Genomic DNA, 16,265 nt, shown 5'->3' on the forward strand with positions numbered 1-16,265 from the left:
TCTCGGTGCTTAAGGACGGCTTCAATGAAACAACCCACCATGTACTCCTACATGGCCTCTCATCGATACCTTTACCAAATCGTGTTCAACACATCACTCTCATACTGACACGATCACTTCACTCTAGCCCATCACCCAGATGAACCAGACCTGACTTGACTCTAAGCATAGCAGGCATAGCAAGGTAGGAACAACACATACACATGGCTCAATCAACTCCTACACATGCTAGTGGGTTTCATCTAGTTACTGTGGCAATGACATGTCATGCAGAGGAAATGGGTTCAACTACCGCAGCACACAGCAGTTTGAATCGCGTTGTCTTAATGCAGTAAAAGAGAGCAGGAGCGAGAACATGGGATTGTATCGATATGATCAAATGGTTGGTTGCTTGCCTGATGGGTCAGTGCACTAGTATTGTTCTTTGTTGGGGTAATCACGGTACTCCTCAGGGGCAGGACCTGCCGCAGAGAGCACCGATACACAATCATCACCAAACAATATGCAACAATATGATGCATGCATGAAACATGGCAAAATGAGTGTATTGGGCTAATGCAACTAAGACCAGATGGGTTTGAACTATTTTGAACCAAAGGTTCATGTTTCAAACTCACAAGTGGCCCTTTTAAGTGCTTAAACTTGTTCTGTACTAAACAGCAGGTTAGCTTGATTAAACATGCATGAAACCAGTACAGATGGATAGATTGGATTTTTTTGATCATTTTTCATATATAACACTTTGCATTTGGAGCTACAGATTAATTTCTATGATTTTTTGAAGTTTGAGGTATTTTCTGGAATTTCCTGTGTATAAATAATTCCAGTAAATAACTTACTGCGTCAGCATTACGTCAGGATGACGTCAGTGGTCAACGGAGCTGGTCCAGGTCAAACTGACCAGTGGGTCCCGCGTGTCAGTAGTTATTTAAACTAACTACATTTAGTTAGTGCTAATCTAAGTTAATTAGCAGAACGGGCCCCACTTGTCATAGACTCAGGGGGAGTCAACCTAGGCCCACCCAGTCAAGTCAACGGGGTCAAACCCACTGGCGTTTAGCCGCCGGCGAGGCCAGACGCGGCGGTGGAAGTGCATTAGTGCTTTCCAGCAACCAAATGAGCGGCGGAGGGCATCTACGTGTAGCTGGGAACAAGCCGCAGCGCTTGGTGGTGGTGGTTGAGCTCGGGGTGGTCGGAAACATCGCCGGCGACGACCTTGGCGGTCTCCGGAGTTCGGGTGAGGTCGAACCCGAAGCTACGGGGCACAGCGAGGCACGTGGTGAGGTGCGTTGGGCTCCTGGGGATGCAGTGAGTGTGTTGGACACGGTGGTGTGGCCGGTGGTTGGCCGGAGACACGTCGGTGACGAGCTCGGCGGCGGCGCGTGTGGTGAAGTTTCGTGTGCTCACTGTGGTGCATGAGAGCGAGAAAGGAAAGGGGGGAGGTAGCTAGGCTCACGGCGGTCTCGAGGAAGCACACGGCATGGTCGGGGACGAGCTGGTGCGGCGGCGACGGCGAAAGGGATCTCCGGCAGTGGCGGGGTCGGACGAGGTCGGTGCAGTGGCTTCGGGGCAAGCGAGTGCTCGGGGCTCGGCTTGCTCGAAGGAACGGAGGGCGGCGGAGGTCCTGGACACGGTGGCGCGGTGCGGGGACGACGGAGAGCGCGACTACGGCGATGGTACGGCTGCGGTGGCGTCGGCCATGGTGCGGGAGAGCGAGGGAGAGGAGATGGGAAGGAGAGGGCGTGTCTGTGAGGTCGGGGGAGGAGTGGGTGACCGACCCAGGGCGGCAGAACGGCGAGGGGAGGAAGCAGAGCGTCGGGCAGCTGCGTGGCACGCTCTGGTGCCGACGTCGAGCACCTGGCTGCCTGCCTGGCCAAGCCAAGCAGCTCGCTGGAGCGGTGGCTGGGCTGGGCCGGCAGGTGGGCTTGCGAGGTGGGCGCCAGGTAAGCCTCTGCTTTTCATTGATTTTCCTTTTCTATTTTTCTGTAAGTTTGTGGACTTTCTAAAAATACCTAAGCAACTCCAAAAATCCCCAAACTGCTCATGCCCACTGTTTAGGATATAAACAACATGGAACATTTTAGTTTAGGATTATTTGGACATTTAAAATATTTTATAAATTTTAAATGTCCAAATTCAAATACTTATGATTTAATTCAAAGACCTTAGGAGGACCTAGAAAATTGTGCACCACTTTTGGCAGAGGTTCTGAACCAAGACAAAAATGATGGACATTTTAGAAGGGCATTTCAGGTTCATTGAAAATATTTTTAGTATTACCTAGTTGGATTCAGAGGGGGCTGGGGTTTCTGTCATCCCCATTTCAAGTTTCTGGTGAATGGAATAGACATGATGCAACACTCTAATGCATGAGCTAGCTAGGGTGTGACATTAGGAAACCTTAACCATATTTGATCAACGAGCTAGTCTAGTAGAGGCTTACTAGGGACACGATATTTGTTTATGTATTTACACATGTATTTATGTTTCCGATCAATGGAATTCTAGCATGAATAATAAACCTTTATCATGAATAAGGAAATATAAAATAACAACTTTATCATTGCCTTTAGGGCATATTTCCTTCAGTCTCCCACTTGCACTAGAGTCAATGATCTAGTTCACATCGCCATGTGATTAACATCCATAGTTCACATCGCCATGTGACCAACACCCAAAGAGTTTACTAGAGTCATTAATCTAGTTCACAACGTCATGTTATTAACACCCAAAGAGTACTAAGGTGTGATCATGTTTTGCTTTTGAGAGAAGTTTACTCAGCAGGTCTGTCACATTCAGATCCATATGTATTTTGCAGATTTCTATGTCTACAATGCTCTACGTGGAGCTACTTTAGCTAATTGCTCCCACGTTCAATATGTATCCAGATTGAGACTCATAGTCATCTGAATCGGTGTCAAAGCTAGCATCGACGTAACCCTTTATGACGAATTCTTTATCAACTCCATAACCGAGAAATATTTCTTTAGTCCTCTAAGGATAATTTTGACCGCTGTCCAGTGATCTACTCCTGGATTACTATTGTACCCCCTTGCCAAACTCACGGCAAGGTACACAATAGGTCTGGTAAACAACATGGCATACTTTATAGAACCTATGGCTGAGGCATAGGGAATGACTTTCATTCTCTCTCTATCTTATGCTCTGGTCGGGATTTGAGTCTTACTCAACTTCACACCTTACAATACAGGAAATAACTCCTTCTTTGACTGATCCATTTTGAACTCCTTCAAAATCTTGTCAAGGTATGTACTCATTGAAAAATCTTTTCAAGCGTCTTGATCTATCTTTATAGATCTCGATGCCTAATATGTAAGCAGCTTCGACGAGGTCTTTCATTGAAAAATTATTATTCAAATATCCTTTCATGCTATCCAGAAATTCTATATCATTTCCAGTCAGCAATATGTCATCCACATATAATATCAAAAATGCTATAGAGCTCCCACTTACTTTCTTGTAAATACAGGCTTCACCATAATTCTGTATAAAACCATATGCTTTGATCACCTCATCAAAGTGTATATTCCAACTCCGAGATGCTTGCACCAGTCCATAGATGGATCGCTGGAGCTTGCACACTTTGTTAGTGCTACCTCTTAAGCATGCGCTGGTTTTTCCCTTGAAGAGGAAAGGGTGATGCAGCAAAGTAGAGTAAGTATTTCCCTCAGTTTTTGAGAACCAAGGTATCAATCCAGTAGGAGGCTACACACAAATCCCTCATACCTACACAAACAATTAAGAACCTTGCAACCAACGCGATAAAGGGGTTGTCAATCCCTTCACGGCCACTTGCAAAAGTGAGATCTGATAGAGATAATAATAAGATAAATATTTTTGGTATTTTTATGATATAGATTGGAAAGTAAAGATTGCAAAATAAAGCAGATCGGAAACTTATATGATGGAAAATAGACCCGGGGCCATAGGTTTCACTAGTGGCTTCTCTCAAGATAGCATAAGTATTATGGTGGGTGAACAAATTACTGTCGAGCAATTGATAGAAAAGTGCATAGTTATGAGAATATCTAGGCATGATCATGTATATAGGCATCACATCCGCGACAAGTAGATCGAAATGATTCTGCATCTACTACTATTACTCCACACATCGACCGCTATCCAGCATGCATCTAGAGTATTTAGTTCATAAGAACGGAGTAACACATTAAGCAATGTCTCTTGCAGTGCTTGGCGAAGCCCTGCTGGAGTGCCACGCTCCTCCATCACCACCATGCCGTTGTGCTGCTGCTGGACGGAGTCTTCCCCAACCTCTCCCTCTCTCCTTGCTGGATCAAGGCACGAGAGACGTCACCAGGCTACACGTGTGTTGAACGCGGAGGCACCGTTCTTCGGTGCTTAGATCGGATTCGGCTGCGATCTGAATCGCTTCGTGAACGACTCCACCGGCCGCGTTCTTGTAACGCTTCCGCATCGTGATCTTCAAGGGTATGAAGATGCACTCCCCTCTCTCTCGTTGCTAGTATCTCCATAGATTGATCTTGGTGATGCATAGAAAATTTTGAATTTCTGCTACGTTCCCCAACAGTGGCATCATGAGCTAGGTCTATTGCGCAGATTCTATGCACGAGTAGAACACAAGTTGTTGTGGGCGTTGATTTTGTTCAATATGCTTACCGTTACTAGTCCTATCTTATTTCGACAGTATTGTGGGATGAAGCGGCCCAGACCGACCTTACACGTACGCTTACGTGAGACAGGTTCCACCGACTGACATGCACTTGTTGCATAAGGTGGCTAGTGGGTGCCAGTCTCTCCCACTTTAGTCGGATCGGATTCGATGAAAAGGGTCCTTATGAAGGGTAAATAGCAATTGGCATATCATGTTGTGGTTTTGGCGTAGGTAAGAAACGTTCTTGCTAGAAACCCATAGCAGCCACGTAAAAACTTGCAACAACAATTAGAGGACGTCTAACTTGTTTTTGCAGCATATGCCGTGTGATGTGATATGGACAAGAAGGATGTGATGAATGAAATATATGTGATGTATGAGATTGATCATATTCTTGTAATAGGAATCATGACTTGCATGTCAATGAGTATGACAACCGGCAGGAGCCATAGGAGTTGTCTTTATTTATTGTATGACCTGCGTGTCACTGAATAACGCCATGTAATTACTTTACCTCATTGCTAAACCGTTAGCCATAGTAGTAGAAGTAATAGTTGGCGAGACAACTTCATGGATACACGATGATGGAGATCATGGTGTCATGCCGGTGACGATGATGATCATTGAGCCCCGAAGATGGAGATCAAAAGGAGCAAAATGATATTGGCCATATCATGTCACTATTTGATTGCATGTGATGTTTATCATGTTTATGCATCTTATTTGCTTAGAACAACGGTAGTAAATAAGATGATCCCTCATAATAATTTCAAGAAAGTGTTCCCCCTAACTATGCACCGTTGCGAAAGTTCGTTGTTTCGAAGGACCACGTGATGATCGGGTGTGATAGATTCTAACGTTCACATACAACGGGTGTAAGCCAGATTTACACACGCGAAACACTTAGGTTGACTTGACGAGCCTAGCATGTACAGACATGGCCTCAGAACACAAGAGACCGAAAGGTCGAACATGAGTCGTATAGTGGATGTGATCAACATGAAGATGTTCACCAATGATGACTAGTCTGTCTCACGTGATGATCGGACACGGCCTAGATGACTAGGATCATGTATCACTTAGATGACTAGAGGGATGTCTATCTGAGTGGAGTTCATAAGATGAACTTAATTATCCTGAACATAGTCAAAAGGTTTTTGCAAATTATGTCGTAGCTCGCACATTAGTTCTACTGTTTTAGATATGTTCCTAGAGAAAATTTAGTTGAAAGTTGATAGTAGCAATTATGCGGACTGGGTCCGTAAACTAAGGATTGTCTTCATTGTTGCGTAGAAGGCTTATGTCCTTAATGCACCGCTCGGTGTGCTGAACCTCGAACGTCGTCTGTGGATGTTGCGAACATCTGACATACACGTTTTGATAACTACATGATAGTTCAGTAATGTTAAACGGTTTAGAATTGATGCACCGAAGACGATTTCGAAATGTCGCGGAACATATGAGATGTTTCGAGGGCTGAAATTAGGATTTCAGGCTCGTGCCCACGTCAAGAGGTATAAGACCTCCGGCGAGTTTCTTAGCCTGCAAACTAAGGGATAAAAGCTCAATCGTTGAGCTTGTGCTCAGATTGTCTGAGTACAACAATCACTTGAATCGAGTGGGAGTTAATCTTCCAGATGAGATAGTGATGTTTCTCCAAAGTCATTGCCACCAAGCTGCTAGAGCTTCGTGATGAACTATAACATATCAGGGATAGATATGATGATCCTTGAAATATTCGCGATGTTTGACGCCGCGAAAGTAGAAATCAAGAAGGAGCGTCAATTGGTGATGGTTAGTGAAACCACTAGTTTCAAGAAGGGCAAGGGCAAGAAGGGTGAAATGATCTAGATGACGACTAGAGGGGGGTGAATAGGAGTTTTAAAACTTTTATGGATTTGGCTTTATCCTAATGCAGAATTAAACTAACGGATACTTTTCAAGCACAGATCCTAAATATGCTAGGCTCAACTAAGTGCACCAACAACCTATGCTAAACAAGATAGGCAATTAAGCAAACTAGCAAGCACAAACTATATCACAAGATATGAAAATGAAGGAACAACTAAGCAATTCAACTATCACAAGATATATCAATATGGGCAAGTATGAATTGTGAAAAGTAAAGGGTGTGGGTATGAGATAACCACAAGTGAGTCGGGGACGCGGATTTATCCCGAAGTTCACACTCGTGAGAGTGCTAATCTCCGTTAGAGCGGTGCCGTATCCAAAACTCGGGGGCGTCACCAAGTGACTCACCGTATTCTCCCTTTCGAGTCACCCCCAACGGATGAGCCTCGGTTCACTCGGGGTTGGTCTTGAAGGCGACCACCACACCTTTACAAACCTCTCCGGAGCACACCACAACCACGGGAGCTTCCAGAGGAACTTGACCACCTAGGCCACTTGAACACCCTTCCTCGGAGCACACCACAAAAGGAAGCTTCCGGGGGAACCTTGGCCACATAGGCCTCTTCACAATCTTCTCAATATATCACCAAACCGTCTAGGAGGCGAAGCCTCCAAGAGTAATAAACTCACGGGCTCTCACACGAACAAATCAATGCAGGGAGCTCAAACCAATGCAACAAAAGCAATGCAAGGTCAAGCAACAAATGCTCAACTCACTCTCTCAATCTCACAAGATGCAACTCAAGAAAGTGGGAGATTGAAGAGAGGGGATGCAATGGAGGAAATCAACAAATGACTCCAAGATCCATCCACAAATCCCCCTTCACTTAGAAGGGAGATAGGGGTTTGGGAGAGGTGGTAAGAGGCACAAAATGATGTTTAGAATGTGAATGAACAACCCCCAAACCGGTGGGGAGGAAGGGCTCTTTCATACCCAACTTCCAAAACTAGCCGTTGGGGCTCCAACGGACACTTCCTGGACACCCCGTGCCCACGGGGGTTTAGACCCCATGCCCACGGGGTCCCGTGCGCACGGTACAAGCCCGTGGGGCCCCGTGCCCACGGGGGTCAAAAACCCCGTGTCCACGGGGTACCCAGAACAGCCTGCAGCAGCCCACTAAAACAGAGATAACTTTGGCATACGGACTCCAAATTCGATGATCTTGGGCTCATTTTGAAGCTATGGAAAAGCCCAAGGTCCTCATATAGAGAACCACCCAAGATCAACAATAAATAATGATGCAAGTAATGCAAAGGTTTGAGCTCTCTACATGCGACATGATCAAGCTACTTGCCCAAGAGTCCCTCTTGATAGTACGGCTATCAAACCTATAATCTGGTCTCCCTCCAAGCACCATGAGACCGGCAAAACTAGGAAAACCTAGCTAAGGTATACCTTTGCCTTGCATATTAAACTTGAGCTTGGTGATGACTCCAATGCTTGTCTCAAGTTGGAATCCCTTTCTTGTCCACAGCCACTTGGTGAAGATGCTTGAATTGATTCCTCATATTGCAATGAGGGAAGCCTTAACTTAAGCCCATCTTCACATGAGCATTATCATGATGTGGACCGCAAGCTTCAAAGCATATAACCTCCGGCTTCTCATCTTGCACTTGGACTCCTCGAACCCGATGACCATCACCACTTGATGTCATCCACACATAGGCTACTTGTGATCTTTCCTTTTGATGCAAGCCCATGAGAAACGCCTAACCCACATAGACATACCAAACACATAGCATGGGTTAGGTAACAAAGCACAATTCACAATTACTTACCATACCATTAGATCACTTGATCTCATGTGGTACAATGTTTGTGCTTTGAGAGTTGACCACTTAGATATAATCTTCGAGCTTCATCTTGGTCAACCAACATCTTTACTCGAAGCTCCATCTTGGTTTATTGAAAGCCACAATGAACTCTTCATTTCCCTTCATTGCTTCAAGACTATATCACCAAAGACTCTTCCATGACCATATCAAGTTCCACTATGAATATCATCTTGGTCACCACTTGCCCTTCTAAAAACTCCATCACAATCACTTGTGCCGTGCAGGTTCCCTTTGTCTATGTGGATCACTTTGTGAAAAAAATTGTACCAAGGAGTTCACGTTTTATTCTTTTTGGAGGTGTTGTTTTTGCAATATTGTATGGACTAGTTCATAATCTGTTAAAAAAGATGCAGCTCACTAAGAAAACCTTTGCGGTGCACTTTGCAAAACAAAGGAGTTCACTTTGTAAAAAAAACTATAGAGGAGTTCACTTTTTATTTATTTTGGAGGAATTGTTTTTTGCAAATTTGTAAGGACATGGTGTATATTTGTTAAAAATCGATGCAGGCCAGTAAGAAAACCTTTGCGGCGCACTTTGCAAAACAAAGGAGTTCACTTTCTAAAAAAAATGTATAGAGGAGTTCACTTTTTATTATTTTTGGAGGAATTGTTTTTTGCAAATTTGTAAGGACATGGTGTATTATTTGTTAAAATCGATGCAGCTCATTAAGAAAATCTTTGCGGTGCACTTTGCAAAACAAAGGAGTTCACTTTGTAAAAAAATGTATAGAGGAGTTCACCTTTTATTATTTTTGGAGGAATTGTACACCATTTAGAACAAAAATGCATTTAAGACATGCAAATGCAGTGCGCTTTGGTCTTGTAAAAAAGTCCACTACGAAGAAAAAAACATTTAAAACATGCAAATGCAGTGCCTTTGGTCTTGCAAAAAAATCCACAACGAAGAACTTTTTGGTACACTTCATCTAAAACAAAATTGAATTTACAAAAAAATGCAAATGCGATGCACTTTGGTCTAAAAATGCATTTAAAAAAACATGCAAATGCAGTGCACTTTGATCTTGAAAGAAGTGCAATATGAAGGACTTTTTAGTACACTACATTTGAAACAAAAATGCATTTAAAAAATGTAGTGCGCTTGACTGTCTCATACAGTGCGGTTTTCTGTCCGAAGCAGTGCGGTTTTCTGTCTGATGCGGTCTACTCATCGATTTTAGTGTCGCGAAAAAACAGAGTACCGTATTTCGGTAGAATTAAAACTGCTCTTAAACCGTATGGAATTAGAGAGTGTGTTCTAAATGAAAAAGTTACGTCTCATCGATAACTTTCCAACGGCGTATCATTTGAATCATTCCGATCAGCGGATTGTAAAAAATCGCGAAAAAACGACCGCTGTTACTCATCGTCCGTCGCATGATTTTTAAAATTAACTTAAAATTGTAAGGAATCTCAAAATAATTTATACATATGAAAGTTGCGCATCGTCCATAGCTTTCCAAGGGCATATCACACTATCTGTTTCAACAAACGGTTAAAAAACTGAAGCGAAAGCAGTACAAAAAATTTACAAAATTTTGAAAAACAGAATTCCGCGATTAAGTAAATTTGAAAATTCTCTTAAACCGTTACGAATTTGAGAATGTAATACATACGAAAAAGTTGCGCCCCGACGATATCTTTCCAACGGCATATCATTTGCTTCATTCCGGTAAGCGGTTTGCGAATAAACGCGAAAATACGCTCGCTGCTACTTGTTGGGCGCCCACCGTTTTGAAACTGCTCTTAAACCGCGAGGAATCTCGAAAAGTGTTCAACATGGCGAAGTTGCGTCTAATCCATAGTTTTCCAATGGTATATTATACGCCTCGTTCTGACAAATGGTTAAAAAACTAGAGCGAAAACGGTATCAAAAAAACACTGCATGCAGTTTTTTCCGATGCGAAGGTCACTAGTGTATGCACTACAGTGCCTTTGCTAGAGAAAGTGCAGTGCCCTCGTGTTGAGCGTGCAGTGCGGAAGTGTTATCAGAATAGTTATTCTGTTAATATTAGCATAATAGACCGGCCGTATATATAACGCATAGTATAATACATATAGTATATATAATATCATAGATCATATTTACTGCCATGCATGACACAAATTAGCATCATATTTAACATGCGGTATCTATCGTATATGTTACTCTAACCCTCACTATATTTAATTCTTAGCCACACATCAGCATACTTGCTATATTTTCCGAGTGGATGATACCCTCGGCTATGATACCACTACTTTGGCCAGCCTTGCATAGTGGGAAAGTATCATATACTATATTATCATGCATATGATACTATATGATACTACGTACGTACCTTCATAGTGCATATATATATATATATATATATATATATATATATATATATATATATAGTATCATAGAGTAGTGTGTGTGTATGTGCATATAGAACTGGACTATTCTTTGTTACCATCGGTCTCTATAAGGACGCGATGCGCTGACTATAGTAGAAACTCCCCAGCCCGCCTCCTACCGCCGGAGGCAGTCGTCGTGGGCAAGCGAGCGACGGCGGCAGCCGAAGCGAGGGAGCCTGCAGCGCCGTGACGGGTCGCTCCTCCGACCCACGCGCTGCCGCCGGCTGGCCGTCTGCATGCCTCCCCGCCGACGGGCTCGCCTCCTCTTGTCCCGGACCCCTTGTCCCGGACAATTCCCCCAACCCGATCCCACCACCCCGAGCGCGCCGCCATCGTGCCCCTCGCCGAGCACACAGCCATCGGCCACCTGCGTTGCGCCGCCGCCTCCCCCCTCCCCAGCGCGCCTCGGCCAGTCACTACGTCAGCACGCCGATGTCTGCCCACTGCCCCAGCGCGCTGCTTCCACGACCTCCCTCCCTTAGTGTGCCGCCATCTACCCCTGCCTCCGTGCGCCACCACCTACCTCCGAGCGCCGCCGGTCTTCGTGCACAACTGGCCACCGCTGCCTCCTGCGCCAACTATGTCCCGAGACTAGCCATGGTGGTGGATCCAAGATTCGCCGAGGGAAAAGGGGAGCTGCTGCTCCCTGTTGATGGCCGGTCCTTGCCACCGACCGCGGCACTCCCGACGTGTCCGAGCGCGAGCGCCCCTAGAGGCTTGCTCCCCTGCACCCCTGAACCAGCGCCATCCACCACTCGAGCAGGATGGCAATGGCGACAACATCCAGCGGTCCTCCTCTGCCTCTGCTTGCCCTGCGTTCATCACTGGCCAACCGTGCAAATCCATGTAAAATGAGTTCAGGTAAGTTTAGATCCCTGTACAAATTTCAGCTAAGATTCAAGCACATTTCTTGCTGGCCACACAATGCTTGAACTGATGGCCTTGATTTATGCGTGCTGATGGCCACCTGCCTAGGCAAGCACATTTCCTTACTTGCCTAGCTACTAGCCGGATTCTTGTTCTGTTATGGGTGCCGTGGTTATTAGAACTTTAATTGCAGCTACTATTACAGTGTGTGGGTACATGACTGAAACTGTATGATGTGTGTGCCATGGTTACCTGAACCTTAATTGCAGCTACTATTACAGTGTGTGCGTACATGACTGAAACTGTATGATGTGTGTACCATGGTTACTTGAACTTCAATTCTAGCTACTATTCAAATCTAATACTAGCACGTACAAGACTAGACTCGTACTACTGCGTACTAGTGTGCCTTTTGCTTATTCTTTCGTTGAACTTTCCATGCTCTCTATTCTTTCAGAGATATGTTCAAAGCTAGTTCCTCAGAGGTGTATTCTTTCATAGATATGTTAAAGCTAGTTCTTTATTCTTTCAGAGATATGTTGTTTTCATACTTTCAGCTCACATTGTAGCTTTTTTCAGTTCAATGGATTCCAAAAAGGAAAAAATTATGGTTGGGTGAGAAATCAACTTCCTGTACAGTTCTGCCATGAGCATAGGACGACCCCGACCACTGGCACCACTGCTTCCCGACCTCTTGCTTGCATCGCCATCTCCCGGTGGGGCTTTGCCGCCGGAGCACCCTGGTCGTTCACAGCCACCACTCCAGGCCGTTGAAATAAATCAAGCAGTGTTTTGTCGACAACATGGTGATAGCCCTTCACTGAAATAAATCAGGTATGTTAGCCGCAGGAGTTCAAAAATCAGCTGCTTTTCAACAGAATAAAATGTGTCACGCAAGTTCAAGTATACCTACAACAGGAGTTCAAAAATCTGAGAAATGAAGCTCAAACCAAGTTCAAAAATTGTTTCCTTCATAAATTAGTTGTTTTTGGTTAATTCGTTGTTATGGACAATACAAATACACACTGCTGTGTGGTACATGTGTGTATTGTAAGTGTAACAGTGCTTTGTAATTATAATAGTACATGTATTCTATTTTTTTGAGTTAGCATGTATTCTGGTGTTTTTGGTGGTTGGTAAGTTCACCGATCAAAATCTAAAAAGTTCATACTCAAGAGGCGAGTAAGTTTGATGGATTGTCTAAATTTTCTTTACTGGGAAAAATCGGGAGTTAAAAAGAAGCCATGTAGAAGTTTTTTTTTGATTTTTTCTCAATTGCTACTGTACTTTGCAGTTCGGCCAGTTCTTGTGTTAGTGCTTCAAAATTAGCGCCAAAACTAGGGTAAACCATGATGCATGGTAGAACAGGTTATGCTTTTGCTTTTCAATTATTTTTCCTTGTTGACGATTCGACATTTGCACCTTTGGCTTGTAGGTAGATATGACAAAAAGATTACTGTTTAATGTACCAATGTTCAATCTCTTCGTAATTCATTCAGTCCAAATCCAACACATGCAAAAGAAAGGTGTGTTGAGTGATTTTCTAGATGTGTGTGTGTCTTCTGATTCTGTGATCTGTCCTTTTTGCCAATCAATATCACTTTGTAGAAGCAATCAATATAACTAAATGTATATTTTAGGCAATCAACATCAATATTTTCTTCTCAAAAAATATTTTTACCATCAGTGGTAGATCAGTATGTTAACACCATCTAGCACTCTGAACTTATGCTATTGATATGCGGTTGATCCTTCCTTTTCAGACCTCGAATCTGAGTTCTTCATGGAGTATGGTGAAATAAACAGGTATCAGGTTGGTGGTGATTAAGGCCACTACGCCAGTCCAGTCCCACCTCCCAGACAGGTCTCCGCCGCTACATCATCTCGCAAACCGAGCCCCCCTGGTGTCGCATCTTGTCGAGCTCACTGCCTTGCCGTGGTTCCAGTGGGGGACGGGCATGCTCATACACAGGAGGATGGATGCCCTGGTCTGGTACGACCAGGATGGTATCGGTGCTTCGGCCAACTCCATCAATCTGCTTAGTAAATGCCCACTCCTAAATCCGTTTGAAGTTTTGGTTATGATCGCCATGCTCTTCTCAATTTTCAAAACTTTAAGAGTTCAAAGTACACAAGAACATAAGTCCCCTATGCTTTGCGTCAGATATCTGATATTTGTGAGGGGAACTTCAATTTTCTTCAGTTCAACTTTTGAATGTGTTTCAGTTCGTCTACTTCCCAGTCGTCCTATGTCAATCAAAAAAAGCAGCAGTTTAGCACGAAAAATAGAGCCTCTTCTCTTCCCAGTACACAACACAGAAGGTATTTGTCTCCAACTTACATTAAGAGTTCAAAGTACACAAAGGAAAAAGGTTCAATTTTCAAAACTTTAAGAGTTCAAAGTACACAAGAACATAAGTCCACTATGCTTTGCATCAGATATCTGATATTTGTGAGGGGAAATTCAATTTTCTTTAGTTCAACTTTTGAATGTGTTTCAGTTCGTCTACTTCCCAGTCGTCCTGTGTTAGCTAGATCAGTACTAGTGCTCACCAGTACGACAAGTAGCAGTACTGATTAGTACGACCTACACAAATACTATTACTGATCAGTAATATTCTTAATGTTAAAAAGTAACATCCATATAGAAAAATTGCTTCTATTCTAACACACAATTTTTTGGAAAAAAGAGCACTAGTACTGATGAGTCGTACCGACAAGGATGCCGTCTACAATTCTAAAATTATTGTTGAGTCGTACTAGTACTATTACTGATGAAAATGGGAAGCAAGTGTCACATGAATCCTCAATTGAATGGGAAGCAAGGTGATCCTCGCTCCTTCAACTCCACTTCGCCAGTGCCCGTCAGTCTGCGGGAGTAGGGGCGGCGTGCTCGTCAACAAACAAGAACAGAAGGTATATTCTTGGAAAACTTAAAATTATGTTCACATTTGGGCAACAGTAGTTATAGCTTCTCTCAAAGTTCAAAATGAAAGATATTCAGTTCAACTTGTTCTAGCAAAACATGTGTGGGACCTTGGCAGCATGTCAGACACACTATCTAGTGCAGAAAAAATGTTCGGCGTAGTTCAGCGCACCGCCGCCGCCTACGCTCTGCCTCCAAGTGCCGCTGGTCTATGAGTTCAACATGTATAACCCTATAAGTTCATAGAAAAATAGAAAACAAGATAAACAAAAATAATGATACACAAAACCCATGGAATTCATTGGGAAAAGATAACAAGTTCTAAGGAAATAAATGTAGAAGTTCATATTTCAAAATAAATGAAGTATTTGGGAAGTAAAAATGAAGTATTTCAAAGTGTAGAAATCTTTTTAGGTTTCTTTGGGAATTTCTAATGTTACTACACATGAACTTGCTTGGTTACACAAATATGAAACCGATTGTGCAAGTCACTTAGAATGTGTTTGAACTTGTTATGGGAACTCATGACTTGTTATGATTAAATGCAGGGAGCAACTGGCGTCGAATGGGCCCCTGGGAGCTAGTCCAACCCGCTCGCAGACTGGAGGGCATGTTGGTTTATTTCCAATGAAGCCCTATGTACAATCAGTCTGTTCGTTTGATAAGAAAGGAGACAACATAGAAGTTATGGTTGAAGCAAGTCCCTCCATCCAGTTATGTCCGATTTTTGTGATAGTAGTTCAAAATGAGGGATATATTGTATAAACTTTTTTGGACTTGTGCCCAGGCTGCTTCTGAACAACTCCAATGCTTTATTGGCCTTAGTACTACAGTTTGGTAACTTTGAACTGAGAACTCTATGAACTCTTGGACATGTTCATAAAGTATTCCTGGACTAAGAACTCGATGAACTCCTAGACCTATTCATAAAGTATTGTTGGAGAACTCTCAGTAGTTCTAGTATTATAGTGTGTGTTTTGAACTAAGAGATATACTCTATGAACTTTCTCTACTCTTGAAGCATTTTGTTCTCATATATAAAATCAAGTGCATATATGAAATCTTGAACAAAATGCTCTATGGACTCTTGCATTGTTGGAGAACTGTTGTTTGGTACCTAATGGAATTTCCACACGAAGCATTTTGTTCTCAGTATTTTGGTGAAAGTTTCCTTCCTATTGCATAGCTGCTGCAGTAGACCTTCTATGCATGGCAATGTAAACATAAAAAATGTATATACTACTCCCGGATGGGCTGCTGTAGTGAACAATTTTCTACCGTGAAATTTTTCCTCAAAGGGCTGCTATAGTGAACATGGTGCCAACTTGTTGCTAGTTATATTGAAAGTCCACCTTGCAAAACAACATCACTTCTCTCATGAACATGCATTGGTTTAAGGGGTGGACATGCATCGGTTCAAGGGGTCACAAAGTAAAGCAATGTATACACATAGCCCATAACAATGTTCCCTTCTATAAAAAATATTTAACTAGGTAATGTAAGGCATCACACCGGTTGAATATAGTCAGAAAAAACCCTAATAGTTCAACTGAGGCCATTGGGAGGTTCAATAAAATACAGTATGACGGTTAGAAAAAAGATAGCATGTTTTATAAAAAAAATGTGCTTTGGTCCGTGAAAACAAGCTCTGTACAAATCCATGCGGAGATCAATTTGGGTACTCTATTTTCAAAA

General features: G+C 43.1%; 1 long non-coding RNA gene across 1 annotated transcript; it reads left to right on the forward strand.

Annotated features, from left to right (window-relative positions):
• Positions 1-10,878: 10,878 nt before the first annotated feature.
• Positions 10,879-15,612, forward strand: LOC123115902 (uncharacterized). The gene is made up of 4 exons (XR_006456818.1): positions 10,879-11,638; positions 12,224-12,478; positions 13,408-14,560; positions 15,119-15,612. It is a non-coding gene; the product is annotated as an uncharacterized lncRNA (long non-coding RNA).
• The last annotated feature ends 653 nt before the right edge of the window (positions 15,613-16,265 follow it).

The sequence above is a fragment of the Triticum aestivum genome, chromosome 5B, assembly GCF_018294505.1.
Source record: "Triticum aestivum cultivar Chinese Spring chromosome 5B, IWGSC CS RefSeq v2.1, whole genome shotgun sequence".
Classification (NCBI taxonomy): domain Eukaryota; kingdom Viridiplantae; phylum Streptophyta; class Magnoliopsida; order Poales; family Poaceae; genus Triticum; species Triticum aestivum.